General features: G+C 38.1%; 1 long non-coding RNA gene and 1 pseudogene across 1 annotated transcript in view; one reads left to right on the top strand and one right to left on the bottom strand.

Annotated features, from left to right (window-relative positions):
* Positions 1 to 20,259, top strand: part of LOC144580975 (uncharacterized) — a 413,738-nt gene that overhangs the window by 38,613 nt on the left and 354,866 nt on the right. The gene's annotated exons all lie outside the window — the stretch shown is intronic.
* Positions 3,983 to 4,934, bottom strand: LOC118150662 (RNA-binding motif protein, X-linked 2 pseudogene; annotated as a pseudogene).

Here is a 20,259-nt window from a genome sequence, read left to right as displayed (position 1 = left end):
GGGTTTGTAGCAATGGGAGTGAGTGAGAAGTGGAGAAATTCTGTATGTACGTTAAAGATGTTACTCAGAGCATTTCTGGATGGTTTTCAGATTGAGAAGAAGGAGAAATGAAGGGTAACTCCAGAAATTTTGAGTTGAGCGACTAGAAGGAAGAAATTAACATTAACTTAGAACTTAAAAGGAACATAAAGTTATGAGAAGAAGGAATAGAATTGGAAATTCAGTTGGGTACATAATAGTATTGCAATACTTATTAGCCAAATGGAGATATTGATTTGACAGTTAAATATATGAGTCTGAAGTAGAGAGGATGGCTTAGAAGGAGTGCAAAAATTGGGAAATCATCAGCTAATAGATTGTGAAGGCCTAGGGGTGCATGATATCACCTAGAAAGTGAGTGTAGATTTTTAAAAAAGGTTCCAAGACTGAGCGCTATGGCATGAAAACTTTATGAGTCTGGGCAGATGAAAATGAACTAGAAAGGAAGACTGAGAAGGAGTGACCAGTGAGGTAGAAGGAAAATTAGGAGAATGATATCAGCAGCCAAATGAAGGAAGTTTTTGAGAAAAAGGGAGTCATCAACCATTTAAGATGCTGCTATATGTTAAACAAGTTGAGGATGGAGGATTTGACACTGGATTTAACAGTGTAAAGATGACTCCTGGCATACATAAAAGTAGTTGTGGAATGGTAAAGTCAAAGCCTAATTGGAGTGAGATCTAGAATAAATGGAAGTGAAAGAATTGAAGACAGTAAGTAGAATTTTGCAAACCAGTACTAATATCCTCAGATAGACAAAGACCTTCTTATGCAACCACCCATTCTTTCTTTGTACCAATACACATAAGGAAATGGAGTCTTGACTTGGGAACTTTTTTAATAGGAGAGACAGAATCAGGGAGAAGAAATTTGGAATGTAATTCATCAGAAGGTTCTCAAATTTAGATGCAACACTGTGTTAATGGGATTTTTTCTGTTTTAAAGGAGCAGAAGTGTGTTGAAAAGTGTTAATTGGAAAGATACACAGACAAGTGGAGGACAGGAGAGAGTCTCCAAGAAGAAACCCAGTTTTACTCTTATCCCCTCACCAACATATATTCATTGCTCCCTATTCTAGCAACTCTTCTACATTCCTGACTCAGCATTTCTATCTGTTTATCTGCTTTTTCTGTTCTATTTTGCTTATTGCCCACTGACATCTCTGTAGTCTCCTCTCAGGCCGTGGCTTCTGAGTAATCCTGGATTCTACTGCTTCATTCTCCTACTTCTTGTTTCGTCTCATTCTGTTTCTACTCTTTTCTATATCACCAAATTAAAATTCCCCAAGAGAAATATGATTAAATTGGTTTCGTTCTTGTTCTCTATGTAGCTTGCCCTAATCCCTGGTTAGTTGTAGTCAGGATATTGGACTGATGCGATTCCTATTTATAAAGAGATAATCATGGGAGTGGTGTCATGGGTATTGATACACATTCAGAACTCTACAAACTCCTCCTGAATACGGTTGTTAAGAGTAGAATAAGTTGAAAAATATCATAAATGCAAGCAAAAGATAGATAAAAGTGACTTCAAATTTAGTTTTGTAAAAGTTTTTTGAGAAAAAAAACATCTATAATACAGCTTTGAATTATATACAGACAAGCATGAATGCTGAGCTAGATCATGTTCCTGTATACTCTATACACAGGAATTTACCTCACCAGTATAAATGGATATAGGTGCATTTCACTACATAGCCTCTATGAGATACTAATCATACCTAATTCATGGAAAAGAGAGTGCTTAATTCAAAGACATAAATCCCCAGTGATGCCATTTCAGTTATCAATACAGGGCTTTTTTGTTACCATCTTTAAATGACATCTACTTACTCTGTGCATACAGATTCCAGAAATCTCAGAAAAGATTTAATTTGTCTTCTTAGTTACATTAGACCTTTAAAAATAGTGAGCAATTTCTGCTGGCAGTCTGTCACATGAATCCTTACTTTCCAGCACTTACAGCCTCTATCAATTCACCCTGGTTGTCTTGCTTATAAATGTTTCTAAGTTGTAGAGTATGGCTCCCAAATGAATCATAAATTCTTCTAGAGCAAGTTCCATATATTTAACTTCTTTTGTGTTTGCTTCTAGCATTTGGTAGTATTTAGTGGAGTTCTCTTCACGCATACCATGAATGTTGTTTTTGACTTCATATACCCACAATGACTTTCAGACACACTGCAAAAGGGAGGCTTTGTTTGTAATGAAAAGTGGAGTTGCAGACAAATTCTTTATAGAAAATGAATTTGCCTTTAATTTAGGGTTATATATGCAAAATCCAAGTAGACTTTGGCTTGATTGGTTATCCACCAAAATCGTTAAATCTATATTTTTATGGATTGATGTTTTTTTATAATTCTTACTCTACAGGAAACTAAAGTGTTAGTTACCCTCCAACATGTATAAAAACAAACAAAAAATCAGCCCACATATGTCTTAAATGTCATTGAATTGACTGCTTTTTCCCAGCTGCATGAGGATATTAGGGATGACATCATTGTGTATATACAATATATTTCAGATCCCTATTTTGAATGCAGTGACAGTTCTATTGCTATAAAAGTATTATACTACTAAATAATTAACTAGGAAATTTTGAAAAACATAATGGAGAATAAAAGACAATTGCATACACGTTTATCACAACAAAATAGTCTTTCATAGTTGATTACGTTTCTTTTTCTATGGCTGAAGAACAAAACATCAATTATGGGCAGATGGCCATTAGCATAATCCATAATGCCAGAAGACAAAACAATGTTTTGTATCTATCACCTTTGATTAGTAGCATAATGTTTTATTAGAGTCTGTATAAATAACAATAACAGAATATAGGCTTTGACAGAGCAACAGTTTGCCCTTTAATAGCAGCATTTCTGTTTGGAAATAAAAGAAAGGAAGAAATTATTGTACAAATCTTCAAACATATATCAAAATGATGGATTTCCTGATTTTTCTCAAACTAACGGCATACACTCAGTATACAGCAATTCATTTAAATAAATAATTAACATTTCCATGAAAATATTATTTGCCCAAATAAAGCAATTTAGATGTTTTCACATAAAATCAAATGGCGTAAGGGATATATCAACAGCCTAAGTGTTTGAAGGAGTTTATACTTTCGTATTTGTCTTAGGTTTCACCTAATGGGCCTTTGACAGCCTTGGCTGTGATTTTGTTAACCTTTATCACCCGCTACTTTATTTCCACTAGGAGAAAAAGAAATCAAAAGTTACAGACAACAAAGCCTTAAGGACCTCCATTCTCAATATTTAAGATGTTTCTGCGGCTTAGATTGGCTGACTCATAGCTAAAAGTAAATTCAGGTGAACATCTTCCCTAAATACAATCTCTGTAGGAAGAATGAGCATAGGCTATTAAAGATGACACTGAAAGTTCTTTAATTCCATTGGAGTACAAAAGTTTCAATCACTTTTTTTTTTTTCAAGCAAAAAAGGTTTAATGAAAAAGAAAAGACATTAAAATGTCTTTTTTTTAAACAAGAGGATTTGGGCATAGAGCTGGTTGGTCTTAAAAATTCTCTCCTGGTCATTCACATCAAGCTGTTCAAACCTTGTAACTGGAAAGGTCCCATGATGCTGGGCTCTGAACATCAAACACAAAGGCTAGAATTATAGAATTATCTGGCATTTTTCCTTTCCTGAAAATTTCATCTTAAATTGGGGTCTATGGACTCAAGAGCCATATTTATGAACCAAAATTCAGGGCACATCCTCTGGTACAGGGACATGGATGGTGCGAAAAATATCCGGGATATCTAGCTGCTGAAACTGCAGCCCTCTCAATGTCTCTAATACTCAAGAGATTCAAAGTACAGCCCCAGAAGTTCTAGATACAAAAATAGTAACAACCCAAATAATATGACTGCATTTAAAAAACATAGTTATTTCCAAATCTACTGAGTAGCTGATCAGTCTTCAGTGATGCGTACTATCACTGGGATTCAAAGACTCCCACTCCCGGGAGAATGGGACCTTTTATGACTATGGAATTTAACTCAGATCCTACTTCTACTTCTATGACCATGCCCTTCAGAATGCCCATTGTGCTGGCTAGAATGTGTCTGAGCTCTGCCCTCTGTCCCTGAGTCTTTTCTTCTCTTGCCTCCTTCCTGCTTGAGGACTTGTGCTGGTGCTTGGGTTTCTCATTCAGCTTCCTCTCTAGGTCCTCTACTCTACCGGAGTAGGCAGTCCTGGCCTTGGGGAGCTTCTGCCCCTCCCTGGGCTCTGACTTTTCAGCTCTCTCTGAGTTCTTGCTGCTGTGCTTCTTAGGGCCAGGGTCATCATCTTTTTCCTTTACTGTCTTGCTTCTGGGTGACAATGAGGATGGTTGATCTGCCTGTACCTCCCGGTCAGTTTTCTCTTTTTCTTTCTTTTTTCCCTTTTTGTCTTTGTTGTGCTTTTTTGTTGGGTTTTCATTTTCAGAGCCCTTAAACTAACTTGGTGAGGGGGTACGAGCCCCACAGCCTTTCTCCTGGAGCTCTTTGGACACATCATCCATTTCTTCTGAATCCTTAGGAGCCTGATAGTTAGATACATGATCCACTCAGATAGTTCTTCCTTTGATCTTGATCCCATTAGAATTGTCAACAGCCAGAATTATGCTCCTTTGGTCTTCATAGCAGAGGAAACAGAATCGTTTGGATTTCCCAGTCTTCTTGTCCTGCATGAGATTAATGTTAACCATCTCCTCATATTGTGAGAACACACAGATGATGTCCCCTTCAGTCAGTTCATAAGGAAGCCCTCCCAGGAAGATCCAGGTGCTGTCCTTGTACTCAGAGTGCCAGGACACCTTATCGGCCACCCCAAACTTGACCTCTCGCTCATTCACCTAGTTGATCGGCTTCATCTTAGTTAAAGGGTTCATCACACTCAACATTCAGGTATCAGCACAATCACTTTTATAACGTGCATGAAATAGAGTAAAGCACCAGTAAACTTGCAAGGGGACAAATTTTAACTGTAACTGTGTCTGTTAGGGAAATGACTGATGGTGGGGAAGCAGAAAAGTATCTAAGGGGTGAGGGGGCATAGGGATTGTAAGTAACAGGGGAGAGTCTTTTGGGCAGAACTCAGCAGAAATTGTTCCTTTCTCCTACTTAGATCCAACAGGGTAGCCATAGTGCAAATATATTTTCCAGCAAATGTATTTTTCAGATAGCATTGCCAGAGCCAGTTTGCACTAAAGAGAGTTGCAGTGCCACCATTCCACAAATCTGTGAAGATAGTAACTAGAGTCATAGAAGTATGAAGACAGGAGGTTGGGCCACTGCCATTATGTGAAAAAAACTCTGCAGGTAGTATTTTGGAACTTAATGGGTAGACACTACAGATGAACTAAGGAGATCCCTCTCACTGTCTGGTAGCACTTCCCCTACAAATCTCGATATATTGCAATAAAAGCATTTGTTCTGATCATAAAAATTATATGTGCTTATGGAAATTTGAAACATACCTCCAAGTATTAAAAAGGGGAACATTCTGTCATCCACTGATAACAGTTTCTATATTGACAAGTATTCACCCAGCCTTTTTTCCCACTGAGAATGATGTATATGGCTGTGTGTGTTTTAAAATCTAGATCATATTCCAAAAACAAATCTCTTTTTTCACTTAATACATGAGGAACATTTCCCATGTCATTCAGTATTCTTCAAAAATTTCATTGTTAATGACTGCATGGCATTCAGGTTTTCTGTATAATGGTTAAGCATTAGTATATAAAATATTTTTCTCTCTCTGTAATTATTACATGCAATAGATAATTAAATGAGATAGAAAAATGAAATATATGGTATACTTTATTTATTTATTTATTTTAGAGGGAGTCTCGCTCTGTCACCCAGGCTGGAGTGCAGTGGCACAATCCTAGCTAACTGCAACCTCCACCTCCCAGGTTCAAGTGATTCTCCTGCTTCAACCTTCTGAATAGCTGAGATTATAGGCACCTGCCACCACGCCTGGCTAATTTTTTTTTTTATTGTACTTTACAATCTGGGGTACATGTGCAGATCATGCAGGATTGTTGCATAGGTACGCACATGGCAGTGTGGTTTGTTGTCTCCATCCTACCGTCACCTACATCTGGCATTTCTCCCCATGTTATCCCTCTCAGACCTCCCCACCCCCCACCCCACTGTCCCTCACTTGAGTGATGCTCCCCTCCCTATATCCATGTGTTCTCATTCACCCACCTATGAGTGAGAAGGTATGGTGTTTGATTTTTCTGTTCTTGTGTTAGTTTGCTGAGAATTATGGTTTCTGGATTCATCCATGTCCCAACAAAGGACACAAACTCATCATTTTTTATGGCTGCATAGTATTCCATGGTGTATATGTGCCACATTTTCCTTGTCCAGTCCATCGTCGATGGGCATTTGGGTTGGTTCCAGTTCTTTGCTATTGTAAACAGTGCCACTGTGAATATATGTATGCATGTGTCTTTATAATAGAATAATTTATAATCCTTTATATATACCATTACTGGGATATACCCAGTAATGGGATTGCTGGATCAAATGGAATTTTTATTTCTAGGTTCTTGAGGAAGTGCCACACTGTCTTCCACAATGGTTGAACTAGTTTACCCTCCCACCAGCAGTGTAAAAGTGTTCCTATTTTTCTACATCCTCTCCAGCATCTGTTGTCTCCAGATTTTTTAATGATTGCCATTCTAACTGGCATGAAGTGGTATCTCAATGTGGTTTTGATTTGTATTTCTCTAATAATCAGTGATGATTAGCATTTTTTTCATATGTTTGTTGCCCTCATAGATGTCTTCTTTTGTAAAGTGTCAGTTCATATCCTTTGCCCACTTATGGATGGGTTTGTTTGTTTTGTTCTTGTAAATCTGTTTTAGTTCTTTGTAGATTCTGGACATTAGCCCTTTATCGGATGGGTAGATTGCAAAAATTTCTTCCCATTCTGTTTGTTGCCAGTTCACTCTAATGATTGTTGCTTTTGCTGTACAGAAGCTCTGGATTTTAATTAGGTCCCATTTGTCTATTTTGGCTTTTGTGGCCAATGCTTTCGGTATTTTAGTCATGAAGTCCTTGCCTATGCCTATGTCCTGAATGGTTTTGCCTAGGTTTTCTTCTAGGGTTTTTATGGTGTTAGGTCTTATGTTTAAGTCTTTAATCCATCTGGAGTTAATTTTAGTGTAAGGGGTCAGGAAGGGGTCCAGTTTCTGCTTTCTGCACATGGCTAGCCAGTTTTCCCAACACCATTTATGAAATGGAATCCTTTCCCCATTGCTTGTTTTTGTCAGGTTTGTCAAAGATCACATGGTTGTAGATGTGTGGCAATGCCTCCGGGGCCTCTCTTCTGTTCCATTGGTCTACATCTCTGTTTTGGTACCAGTACCATGTTGTTTTGATTACTGTAGCCTTATATTATAGTTTGAAATCAGGTAGCATGATGCCTCTGGCTTTGTTCTTTTTGCTTAGGATTGTCTTGGCTATGCGGGCTATCTTTTGGTTTATGCAGTTTAAGGTAGTTATTCCCAGTTCTGTGAAGAAGGTCATTGGTAGCTTGATGGGGATAGCACTGAATCTATAAATTCCTTTGGGCAGTATGGCCATTTTCACCAATATTGATTTTTTTCCTAACCATGAGCATGGAATGTTTCCTCATCTGTTTTTGTCCTCTATTATTTCTTTGAGCAATAGTTTGTAGTTCTCCTTGAAGAGGTCCTTTACATCCTTTGTTAGTTGTATTCCTAGGTATTTTATTCTCTTTGTAGCAATTGTGAATGGGAGTTTGCTCATAATTTGGCTCTCTGTTAGTCTGTTATTGGTGTATAGAAATGCTTGTGATTTCTGCACATTGATTTTGTATCCTGAGACTTTACTGAAGTTGCTTACAGGTTTAAGGAGATTTGGGGTTGAGATTATAGGGTGTTCTATATATACGATCATGTCATCTTCAAATAGAGACAATTTGAATTCCTCTTTTCCTAATTCAATACCCTTTATTTTTTTTTTCTTTCCTAATTGCTCTGGCTAGAACTTCTAATACTATATTGAATAGGAGTGTTGAAAGAGGGCATTCTTGCCTAGTGCTGGATTTCAAAGGGAATGCTTACAGTTTTTGCCCATTCAGTATGATATTGGCTGTAAGTTTGTCTCAAATAGCTTTTATTGTTTTGAGATATGTTCCCTCGATACCTAGTTTTTTGAGAGTTTTTAGCATAAAAGTCTGTTGGATTTTGTCGAAGGCTTCTCTGCATCAATTGAGATAATCATGTGGTTATTGTCTTTGGTTCTGTTTATGTGGTGGATTAGGTTTATGAACTTGTATATGTTGAACCAGCCCTGCGTCCCTGGGATGAAGCCTACTTGATCGTGATGGATAAGCTTTTTGATGTGCTGTTGCAATTGGTTTGCCAGTATTTTGTTGAAGATTTTTGTGTCTATGTTCATCATGGATATTGGCCTGAAGTTTTCTTTTTTTGTTGAGTCTCTGCCAGGTTTTGGTATCAGGATGATGTTGGTTTCATAAAATGAGTTAGGGAGGATTCCCTCTTTTTATATTATTTGGAATAGTTTCAGAAGGAATGGTACCACCTTCTCTTTGTATGTCTGGTAGAATTTAGCTGTGAACCCATCTGGACCTGAGCTTTTTTTGGTTTGTAGGCTATTAATTGCTGCCTGGACTTCAGACCTTATTATTGGTGTATTCAGGGTTTCAACTTCTTCCTGGTTTTGGCTTGGGACGGTGCAAGTGTCCAGGAATTTATCTGTTTCTTCCAGGTTTACTGGTTTATGTGCATAGAGTTGTTTGTAGTAATCTCTGATGGTGGTTGTATTTCTATGGAATGAGTGGTGATATCTCCTTTATCATTTTTTATTGCATCTATTTGATTCTTCTCTCTTTTCTTTTTTATTAATCTGGCTATTGGTCTATTTTGTTGATCTTTTCAAAAAATCAGCTGCTGAATTTATTGATTTTTTGAAAGGTTTTAAATGTCTCTATCTCCTTCAGTTCTGTTCTGATCTTAGTTATTTCTTGTCTTCTGCTAGCTTTTGAGTTTGTTTTAATCTTACTCCTCTAGCTCTTTCAATTTTGATGATAGGGTGTCAATTTTGGATCTTTCCTCACTTCTCATGTGGGCATTTGTTGCTATAAATTTCCCTCTAGACACTGCTTTAAATGTGTCCCAGAGATTCTGGTATGTTGGGTACTCATTCTCGTTGATTTCAAAGAACATCTTTATTTCTGCCTTCATTTCATTGTTTATCCAGTCAACATTCAAGAGCCAGTTGTTCAATTTCCATGAAGTTGTGTAGCTCTGAATGAATTTCTTAATCCTCAATTCTAATTTGATTGCACTGTGATCTGAGAGACTGTTTGTTATGATTTCTGTCCTTTTGTATTTGCTGAGGAGTGATTTACTTGCAAATATGTGGTCAATTTTAGAGTAGTTGCGTTGTGGTGCTGAGAAGAATGTATATTCTGTGGATTTGGCATAGACAGTTCTGTAGATATCTATTAGGTTTGCTTGGAAAATTTAGAAGGTGAAGAAAGTGTGAGGATATCTACTTCTAGAAGAGAAACGAGACAACAGCATTGTTTCACATGTATTTGGTAGGATTAGAGATTTGCTTTAACCATTTTGGAAAGTAATTGGGCAATACATATAAACATTTTAAGAATGCTTAAACTTTGATGCAGCTATTTCACTTGTAGGAATTTACCTCATTATTTTTATACCTGCATGGATGCTTATTATATCACCACTCAGTGTCCTAGATTTTGCAAACTCTTCATTGTCCAAAAACAATTGAAATCAGTTGTCTTTCTGAGCCAAGATAATTGACATTTAAAGTTCTGTCTAAAAAGCTGGCCTCCAAATAATACTGAGGCTTGCATATGAGAAAACTACTTTGACCAACACAATCCTTTTGTGAAATTTCTTAAAATACGTGGAACTTCTCTTAAAATCCCAACAGTTGATAGACATATTAGAGGTAGACAAAAATATTGTTCAGTCTGTATCATTATTACTGCATATACTGCATAGAATAGGATGATCCTGATCTTCCACCAGCTTTCTTACTGCCTAGCTGACAAAGATATGAGATGAACTCAACTATTAAAGAAGTTCTGTTTAGTAATGCTTTCAGTAAGTTAGCTTGGATAATTGGTCATATTACAATATCACTTGTACAAATTAAGTCTTCAATAAATATAATATATTTGAATAAATAAGCTAATATTCTTAATTGAGGGGAAAAATGTGAACATGGGAAGGGGAAAGACATAATCCAGTCACCCAGGTCATGTCTTAATTTCTAATTTTTTTCTCCAGATACTTTCAGTTCACACTTTGTTTAAGGAACCATTCATGTATTCAGCAAATCTTTACCAAGCACCTACTATAAGCCAGACAGTATTTCAAGAACAGGGACATGCAACAGTGTATAATAGAGATGACGAAGCTTACACAGTATTGAGAATTCCCTAGCCTAGCCCTTCTACAAACAACATCTACTTAAAGGGTTTTTAGCCTATTTCTGAAAAATGAAAACCTCCCCATAGGGACTTCTTTCAAAGCTGCAACTTGTTTTCGATTTCTTTATTCCATCCACACATTTAATGAATGCCTACTATTATGAGCCAGACACTGCTCTAGGGATTGGAGAAACATCAGCAAACAAAAAAGACAGTCTTTGCCCTCAAGAAGATTGTGTTCTAGAAACAAAAAAATACAAAATAATTTTAGATATTGGTACGTGTCATGAATAAAATACAGAGGGCTGTATGATAAAAGTGGTTGGGAGGAAAAGGCTTTAAAAACTAGTTGATCTGGAAGGCCGCTCTGTGGAAGTGACATATAAAATAAAACCTGAATGACCAGAGGGAGCCAGCCATGGAAAAATCAATACGAAGAGCCTTCCAGACAGAAAGAATAGCTTCTGCCAGAAGAATAAACTTGAGATGTTCTAGAATAGAGAACAGCAAGATGATCAAGGGTGGAAGTGATTCATAAGAGATGAGTTCAGAGAAGTGGCAGGAAACCACATAATTTTTTATCTTGTAGGTTAGGCTAACGTGCATAATTTTTATTCTATATACAGTGGAGAGTCACTAGAAGGTGTCAAATAGAGTAGTGATAAAATAAGATTTACTTTCTTTTGGACAACCCAATATTTATTTCTTCCAGCTTTATTGAGGTATAATTGGCAAATAAAAATTGTATAAATTTAAGTTATGAAACATGATATTTTTCTAAATGTATGTATTGTGAGATGATTACCATAGTCAAGTTAATTAGCATGTCCATCACCTCGTATAGTTACCTTTTTTTGTGGTGAGAAGATTTATGATATATTTTCTTAGTTAATTTGAAGTATACAATACAGTATTATTGATTATACTCACCATATTGTACATTAGATTTCCAGAACTGATTTATTCTGCATAACTGAAACTCTGTACCTTTTGACTAATATCTCCCTATTTTCCCCCATATCCCAGCCCCTGGTAACCAGCATTGTCCTCTTTCCTTCTTTGAGTTCATCTTTTTTATTGCTTATTTCACTTAGCATAATGTCCTTCAGGTTCATTCATGACTCCTATGATAAGATTTACTTATTTTTTAGGGCTAAATTATATTCCACTTCGTATATATTCCACTACATATGGAGTGGAATAGTATTCACTTACGTTTCTACAGTGCCTAATGTGGGACATGTGTGTATATGTGTGTGTGTGTGTGTGTGTGTGTGTGTGTGTGTATATATATATATATATGTAGCATTGTGTTGTTTGCTTTTTTGCCTCTTTGCTCCTTTGAGCTATTTATATATGTAACATATATATAAATATATATACCATTGTATATAACATATATATATATATATATATATATATATATATATATATATGTTTTTTATTTACATGACATATATATGTTTTCCAACTCCTTCCCCATCTGGGGCCACACAGGGCATGCTTTATTTCTAGCAGTCAACTATGAGAACTGTTGTCAAATAGACTGGCCCAGGGAAACCCATTTGAATCTTTGGGTCTAAGGCTTTTATTGAGCCAATGTCATCTATAGCAATAGAAACATGAGAATTCAACAGTGGAATCAGGTGCACCTGATAAAACTCGGTGTTTGTGCAAAGCAGCCTGAGAAACTAATATGGAACAGTCCATAGCTCCAGGTGAAGACAATGAAATCCTTAATCACTGACAAATTATATTCTAAGGATCACATTTCCAAGGGCTGAGCAGGGGCTCGATCATGATTCCAGGTGTCCTTGGACATGCAAGGAGTAAGCAACCAGCTAAGAGGTCCAGTCACTGAGGATGAAAAATTGACTATTGGTTTTTGTAAGTTTTAGGTCACAGCAATCTTAAGAGTGTTTCAGTTTAGTGGTGGGCATAACAGTCTGATATAAAATGTTGACAAGATAATGGAAGGTGAGGAATTAAAGTGAGTATACACAACTCTTTTAATGTATTTTCCTGTGAAGGGGAAACAAGAAATGAGGAGGTTTTTAGAGTATCAGGTGTCAAGGAATTCTGTGGTCAGTCTTAAGATTAAAAATATCACAGCATATTTATATGTGGATCTAGTAATGGTTCAAGAAAGAAGGAAATACATGGTAGGTACTTTTATTAGTCTGTTCTTGCACTACTATAAAGAAATGCCTGAGACTGGGTAATTTATAAAGAAAAGAGGTTTAAATGGCTCACAGTCCCATAAGCTGTACAGGAAACCTCACTGTGGAGGCCTCAGGAAACTTACAATCATGGTAGAAGGCGACAGGGAAGCAGGCACATCTTACATGGCAGGAGCAGGTTTGGGGGTGGTGCCACACACTTTTAAACAACTAGATCTTGTGAGAACTCCACTGCATGAACAGCACCAAAATGGGAAATCCACCCCCATGATCCAGTCACCTCCCACCAGGCCCCATCTCGAACACTGGGGATTACAATTTAACATGAGATTTGGGCAGAGACAAAAATCTGAATCATTATCAGTCCTTGAAAGGGGAGAGGTAATGAGATACAGAGCTCAAGTAGAGTTCTAGGCTTGTGATGGGAGGAGCTGTTGTGAAGGTCTCTGACTTGCCCTGGAGACATTTTCCTCATCACCTTGATGATTAGCATTTGGCTCCTTGTTATGCAAATTTCTGCAGCTGGTATGAATTTCTCCCCAGAAAATGGGTTTTTCTTTTCTACCACATCTTCAAGTTGCAAATTTCCCAAATGCTTATGCATTGTCACCTCTTGAACACTTAATTGTTTAGATATTTTTTCCACCAGATACTTTAAATCATCTCTATCAAGTTCAAAGTTTCACAGATCTCCAGGGCAGGGGCAAAATGTCGTCAGTCTCTTTGATAAAGCATAGCAAGAGAGAGGGACCTCTGCTCCAGTTCCCAACAAGTTCGTCATCTTCATCTGACACCACCTCAGCCTGGACTTCATCATCTATGTCACTATCAGTATTTTGGTCAAAGCCATTCAACCAGTCTCTAGGAAGTTCCACACTTTCCCATATATTCTGGTCTTCTGAACCCTCCAAACTGTTCCGACCTCTGCCTGTTACCCAGTTCCAAAGTCACTTCCACATTTTCGGGTATCCTTATAGCAGCACCCTATTACCATGGTGCCAATTTACTGTATTAGTCCATTCTCACACTGCTATGTAAAGCTGCCCAAGACTGGGTAATTTATTTTTTAAAAAAAGGTGGTTTAATTTGCTCACAGTTCTACATGGCTGGGGAGGTATCAGGAAACTTACAATCATGGTAGAAGGTACCTCTTCACAGAGCAGCAGGAGAGAGAATGAGTGCCAGGGGAAGAAATGCCAGCTGCTTATAAAACCATCAGATCTCATGAGAACTTACTATCATGAGAACAGCATAGGGGTAACTGCCACCATGATGATCCAATCACTTCCCACTGTGTCCCTCCCATGACACATGGGGATTATGCGAATTACAGTTCAAAATAATGTTTGGGTGGGGACACAGCCAAATTGTATCACTTGTAAATACTCATATACATTTGTTAATACCTTCACACACTTATAAATACAGCATCACACTCTCATATTCTCTTACGTGCTGAAAAACACATACTGTCAGTAACACACACTCACACATTCAATCACACACATTTTCACAAGTCTCACAGACTCATACATACAAATTCCTATGCTCAAATACACTTACAAATTCTCTTACATGCTCTCTAACACTAAAACTCTCACATACTTTCACAGTCACACAGTCACATTCTCACACATACATACTTTCAAACATATACTTCTACATATACTCACGTAATCACAAGCACTCTCACGCATAATCTCACACTGAAACAGCCACTCATTCAAATATACATGAACTCAGACATGAAAGACATATCAGTTGTCATTGTTGCCATGCCTATTCCAGCAGGGAGAATATTTGAATAAAAATACAAAAGCCCTTTGGAGTTTATATTCTACTGGGTAGTGATAGATAACTAAACAAATGATATAATATCAAGTAGTGATTCATGTTATGATGACAAGCTGACTAGGATAAAAGAGTAAAGTGCATGGGTGATATATTAAATACAGGAGTCTGGGAGGTTTTCAGAACATTTGAGCAGAGGCAGGCTGTAGTCATATTTGTGCTTTAAGAAGTAAATACATAGTATGGAAAAATGATTAGGTGATAATGGTGGAAACAATTTTCTGGTCAAGAGATGATAGTGACATGGAATAGAAACGCTGAGTTAGAATAGGTAGGCAGAAGTGGAAGCACTAAGCAACAGTGGTATCCTATTTTGAACATAGAGGGAACAGAATTTGCTAACAAATTGGAAATGAGTCATGAGAGAAAGTCAGGACTTAAGGGCAATTTCAAAGTTGTTGTTGGAGCAACTTGAAGGACGGAGCTGCCACTTACTATAATAGAATGAAGGATACAAAGAATGTCCTGTTTGTCATTGAGGAAATGGGGATGCAATAGAAATGCAGAGTTCAGATTTGGCCATTAGGTTAAGGTAACTATTGGTCATTCAAGCAGAAAGATTAGAAATGAAGATAAGAATATGAGTTTAGGGGCAATGTTAATTATTAAGTATTCATTATTTTTTTTCAACCAATGATTATTGAGCACCTCCACTCTTTTTTTTTTTTTTTTTGAGATGGAGTTTCGCTCCTATTACCCAGGCTAGAGTGCAATGGCGCGATCTCAGCTCACTGCAACCTCCGCCTCCTGGGCTCAGGCAATTCTCCTGCCTCAGCCTCCTCAGTAGCTGGAATTACAGGCACGCGCCACCATGCCCAGCTAATTTTTTGTATTTTTAGTACAGATGGGGTTTCACCATGTTGACCAGGATGGTCTCGATCTCTTGACCTCGTGATCCACCTGCCTCGGCCTCCCAAAGTGCTAGGATTATAGGCGTGAGCCACCGCGCCGGGCCTAGCACCTCCACTCTTATAGGCTCTGGAGATTCAGAAATTTACAAGACTAAGTCCCTTTCCTCAGAGCTTACAGAAGGTAGGTGAAGACAGCCCATATACAAAACCCATACAAAAAGCATATTGTAAAATATAAAGGTAGTGATAAGTGTTATGAGGGGGGAAATGAAACATGTGGTTGACACTGTTTTGTGCATTTAAATGCAAGGAGATACTGGTATTATTCCCAACTTACAGTTGGAGAAAGCAAGCCTCTCATATGCTAAGTAGTAAGTCAAGGTTTAATGAATGAATTAATTAATATTTTAACATATCAAACTTTATAGGAATACCAAGGCTTCACTGCAAAGGTACTGGCATGGATCATTCTATTTTGTCCCCAAGCCACCATACCAACTTACCCATCTGTCTTGATCTTGAAAAGTAGTCACTACAAAAAAAATGAGCATCAAAATACTATGAACACACAAGGTCCCTAAAAGTACATGAGGTTTGAAATACAACAAAGAAAACCATGAAAGGGGAAATTTTAATAGCCCTTTAAATTTGAAAAGACTTGCAGTCTACAAAGCTTTTGCACTTATATACAAATTTTCCTGATTTACATAGACCAGAGTATAAAATATGGGTGCATTCACCATTTCATTGTTCTTTATAGCAAGAGCTTCAGCAAATAGCCAACTAAGGACGGCCTTTTCTCCTGATTTGGAAGCCCTGCAAAGAAGACTACTTTGCTCACTATGCATGCCCACCTCTGGTGGCTCCATGTACATTTCCACAAGGGCTGCCATTTCCCTCAGAACTTATTGCTGAGATAAATGCACTGGAGCCCTCAAGGTGCAAATCTACAGAGTTCTGTGACAAAATGGGAGTGATCATCTCTTTGTCTTTTGGTACCATAATCAAAGTCCCAGAGCAAATCATCTTGTGTCCCATCACATTACAGGTTATTTAGTTAAATATCCATGTCAGATATTTCATTCACAATTCTTTATTTTCTTCAGACCCAGGCATAAGTCTGTTGGCAGTAGGGGGTGTAGAGCAACATTCTTTCCCTTGGTATCATGTTCCTAAACAGAAGAACCTATGCTAGAACAATACAGCCTTTCTCCACAGGAGGAGGCAAGTCTTCATTTCATTCAACACATGTTACTTATCTTTTTAGGATAAGCCTACAGTGAGGAGGCACATAGTCTTAGTTCTGTGCACGATGAGTTTCTCAGGTACAGGTATTCATTGGAGGAGACATGCCACATTTGTTCATTGAAGTATTAGGAGGTTCATTTTTGCTGCACAGCTGAAACACATTCTCCAACCACAGCTGTTTTTAGTAATAAAGATGCTAGTGTTGATCACCATCTTTCTGACTCGGTTAATTGCAAACTCAAGTGAAAAGAACAGTGCCATGTATTGGGCCCACCAAATCCCACATAGTCTGTGGGACTAAGCTAAAGAGAGTTTTCACTGGCAGACTGTCCTCAAAATGATTCCCCTGGTGCCACTGTATTCCTTTCTCTGGGCTAAGGTTAGCAGTCCAGATCTCTTCCTTAGGGGAATTAAATTATGATATTTTCAACTTTGTGTTGAGTTGTTTCTTTCCTCCCTCTTTCCTTCAATAAGTTTTTACTGACTGCCTTTCTTTTCCAGGCACTGTCCTGACCTCTGGCAATACAACAGTGAGCAAGACAGATATAGCACCTTTTCTTATAAAGTTTATAGTCGAGTAGCCCAACAAACATAATTGAAATGGTCACCTGAGTGTTATAGTGTACAAAATAAACACAATAAGTGCTATGAGGGTCTTGGACTCTGATATAGTCTGAGGGATCAAGGAAGGCTTCCTTGTGAAAATGATGCTTGAGCTGACATCTATAGAATAAGCTGGGCTGGGTGTGGTGGCTCATGCCTGTAATCCCAGCACTTTGGGAGGCCGAGGTGGGCAGATCACGAGGTCAAGAGATCAAGACCATCCTGGCCAATGTGGTGAAACCCCGTCTCTACTAAAAATACAAAAATTAGCTGGGTGTGGTGGTATGCGCCTGTAGTCCCAGGTACTCGGGTGGCTGAGGCAGGAGAATCACTTGAACCCAGGAGGCAGAGGTTGCAGTGAGCCGAGATTGTGCCACTGCATTCCAGCCTGGGTGACAGAGTGAGACTCCATCTCAAAAAAAAATAAAATAAAATAATAAGCTGAAGTTAACTAGACAAAAAGATGGGGTATGATAAAGAGTATATTTTAAACAAGGGTAAAGGAATAAGCAAAGGCCCTTTGGTAGTAAGGAAGGAGTACCAAAGTTTGTATCCACCCATTAGTTTAGTCTTCTCAACCATCCTTTCTACAATTTAGCTAGGATTCGCATTTTACAGATGAATACATTGAAGCACAAATGGTTACTAGCTGCATGACCTTGGGTAAGTAGTAGAACTGAAACGTAAAGCCAACATTCAGTGCCTCTAAGGCAATAGTTCTCAATGGGAGGCTATCCCTGACACCCACCCTCCCTAGGCACATTTGGCAATACCCGAAAATATTTTCAGTTGGTACAAGTGGAGGGATGCACTCCTGACATCTAATGGGGTCCACATGAAATGATTATCTGGCCCGAAATGTCGTTTTCTTCAGTTTTTTGAAATTTGTTTTAAATTTATTTCTTAATTTTTTATTCAGGCCATACATATATATATTTTGATATAATCATTTCAATAATTTAAATACTACCCAAGTTGATAAACCCCACACCAAGCTCCTCATCTTTCCACAGTTTTGCCTCTTTCCCTAGAGTCTTCTCAGTCCCTCATGCAAATAGACTTCTGGCCAGTCAGCTCCAGTTAGCCATTGTTGCCCAGTAGTAAACAAGGATTAGACTTAAGCAGGGACCTCTGCTACTTTGCAATTATCTCAGTGATCTTCACCAGCTTTCTATTATCACTTCACCTCATAGAAGAGGAAACAGAGGTTAAATTACATGCCTTGGATTTCAGAATCCAAAGTAATAGAGTAGTTGAGTCCCTCTTCTAAAATTAATATTGTTTTCTCTTCATGCTGTGGCCCTTTTAACGATAAAGCTTACTCTCACCCTTCTCAAGTACAACTGGCAAAGGCTGGGTATGCAAGTCTGGATCAGAGCTGCAGGAGAGCTATAAAGAGTTTGTCAAACTTAATGGCCGGATTATTATTTTAGGAGCTTGAAAATCAGCCCAGTGTTATTCAGCTTGAATTCTTCTCTTGCTAGGCTCAAGGCACACCAGACACACAATCTGCTGTTTGTGTAGAAAATATGTCAGGAGAGAAAAAGATAGCACCCACATGCGAGCATCTGCTGGAAAAATTCATTTTACCATTAACCATACAATTGAGTGAGAAACACATCTGTGCCTGCTATTGCAGATGTAATCATAAAACCCAAATGTAGCAATGAAAGAAAGTGGAAGAGGGGCAGAGGATGAGGAACTAGAGAAACACGTGACTTTAGTGTCAGGAAGGGATGACTCTGTGGCTCTGTTGCTGCACTGAATACTCCCACCTTCACCTTTCAAATATGACATCATCTGTAGGGAACAGCAAAATTGTAAGCAGGCAAATTATGCATGAGACACAGCATCTTAAACTCAAACCAGCAAGGCAGCTCTGACGAAGCTATAAACAAGGCAGAGGAATCCCACAGACTGCCAATAACAGCAAAAAAACATCTAAATATATGTTGGCAGCATTTCAATATGCAGTCAGACTTAGAATTGTGGAACTGGAGAATGTAGAAAATATCAAAGCCCTCAGAAATCAACTAGGTTAATCCCCAGTTTTACTCATAAGGAAACCCAGAGAGGGATATGACTGCCCAAGGTCACACAGCTAGTTAGTGGCAGATGATTCTAGACAGTTCCTGGGACACGATTTGTATTTCGGACTGATAAGAGGAAGAACTTTTGCAAAACTTTTCAAGTAGCCAGCAGCATCAACTTGAGAGCATAATTGTACTACAGTGATATAAAGGTATACTTTGATTCTGGAAGCCAAGAGCCAGTGGTGATTACCCATCTTTGTTCAAACTGCTGAGGTGTAATTCTGCTGCTCACGGTGGAATAGAAACACATAGTAGATCTCAGCAAATGACACTCTACATCTGCTTTGAAAACAAATCTCAAATGTAAATGTGGTTCTGCTTCTGTTGTGCTTCCAGTTTCAAACTACCATACAATTTTGATCTGAAAGTGGAAAGAAAGAAATCCAACTAGGTCCAAGGCACCCCATTCCACACTCTCATTGGTCAGTTTGCATGGTCCAGCGAAGGAGTCTGCATCCACTGAACCAGGCATCCTAGCTTTTGCTTCGGATTCTGCCTAGGTCTAGCTATATGACTTTGGGACAAATGCCACTGGGCTTGAGCCCTCCATAGCCTTTCACCATGGAAAAATGGAATAAGAAGCAGCAAAAGTAAAGGATAAAATGGAGAAATATATGGTAAGAAATGGGGGTAAGAAACAGGGCTGCTGTCTCTCCCTGCCCATTCCCTCAACTGACAGCATAGTTAGCGCATGTTATGAAGCCCAGACAATGTCCCTTTTCAATTCAGTTGTGGTCACATCATTCCTTTTATTCTGTTGTGAAGTCTTGGTTCAAATATTTTCTTGACTTTTATTGGTCATTTTCTCATTAATGAATTGTAAGAGGTATTTATATGTTCAGAATACAAGTACATTGATACAAGTGCTGTGAATAATTTCTCCAGTTCAATACTGCCTTTTCCATTTTCTGGAC

This window comes from Callithrix jacchus, chromosome X, assembly GCF_049354715.1.
Source record: "Callithrix jacchus isolate 240 chromosome X, calJac240_pri, whole genome shotgun sequence".
Classification (NCBI taxonomy): Eukaryota; Metazoa; Chordata; class Mammalia; order Primates; family Cebidae; genus Callithrix; species Callithrix jacchus.
Note: the sequence above shows the minus strand (reverse complement) of the source record. Positions and strands in the feature narration are given on the sequence as shown.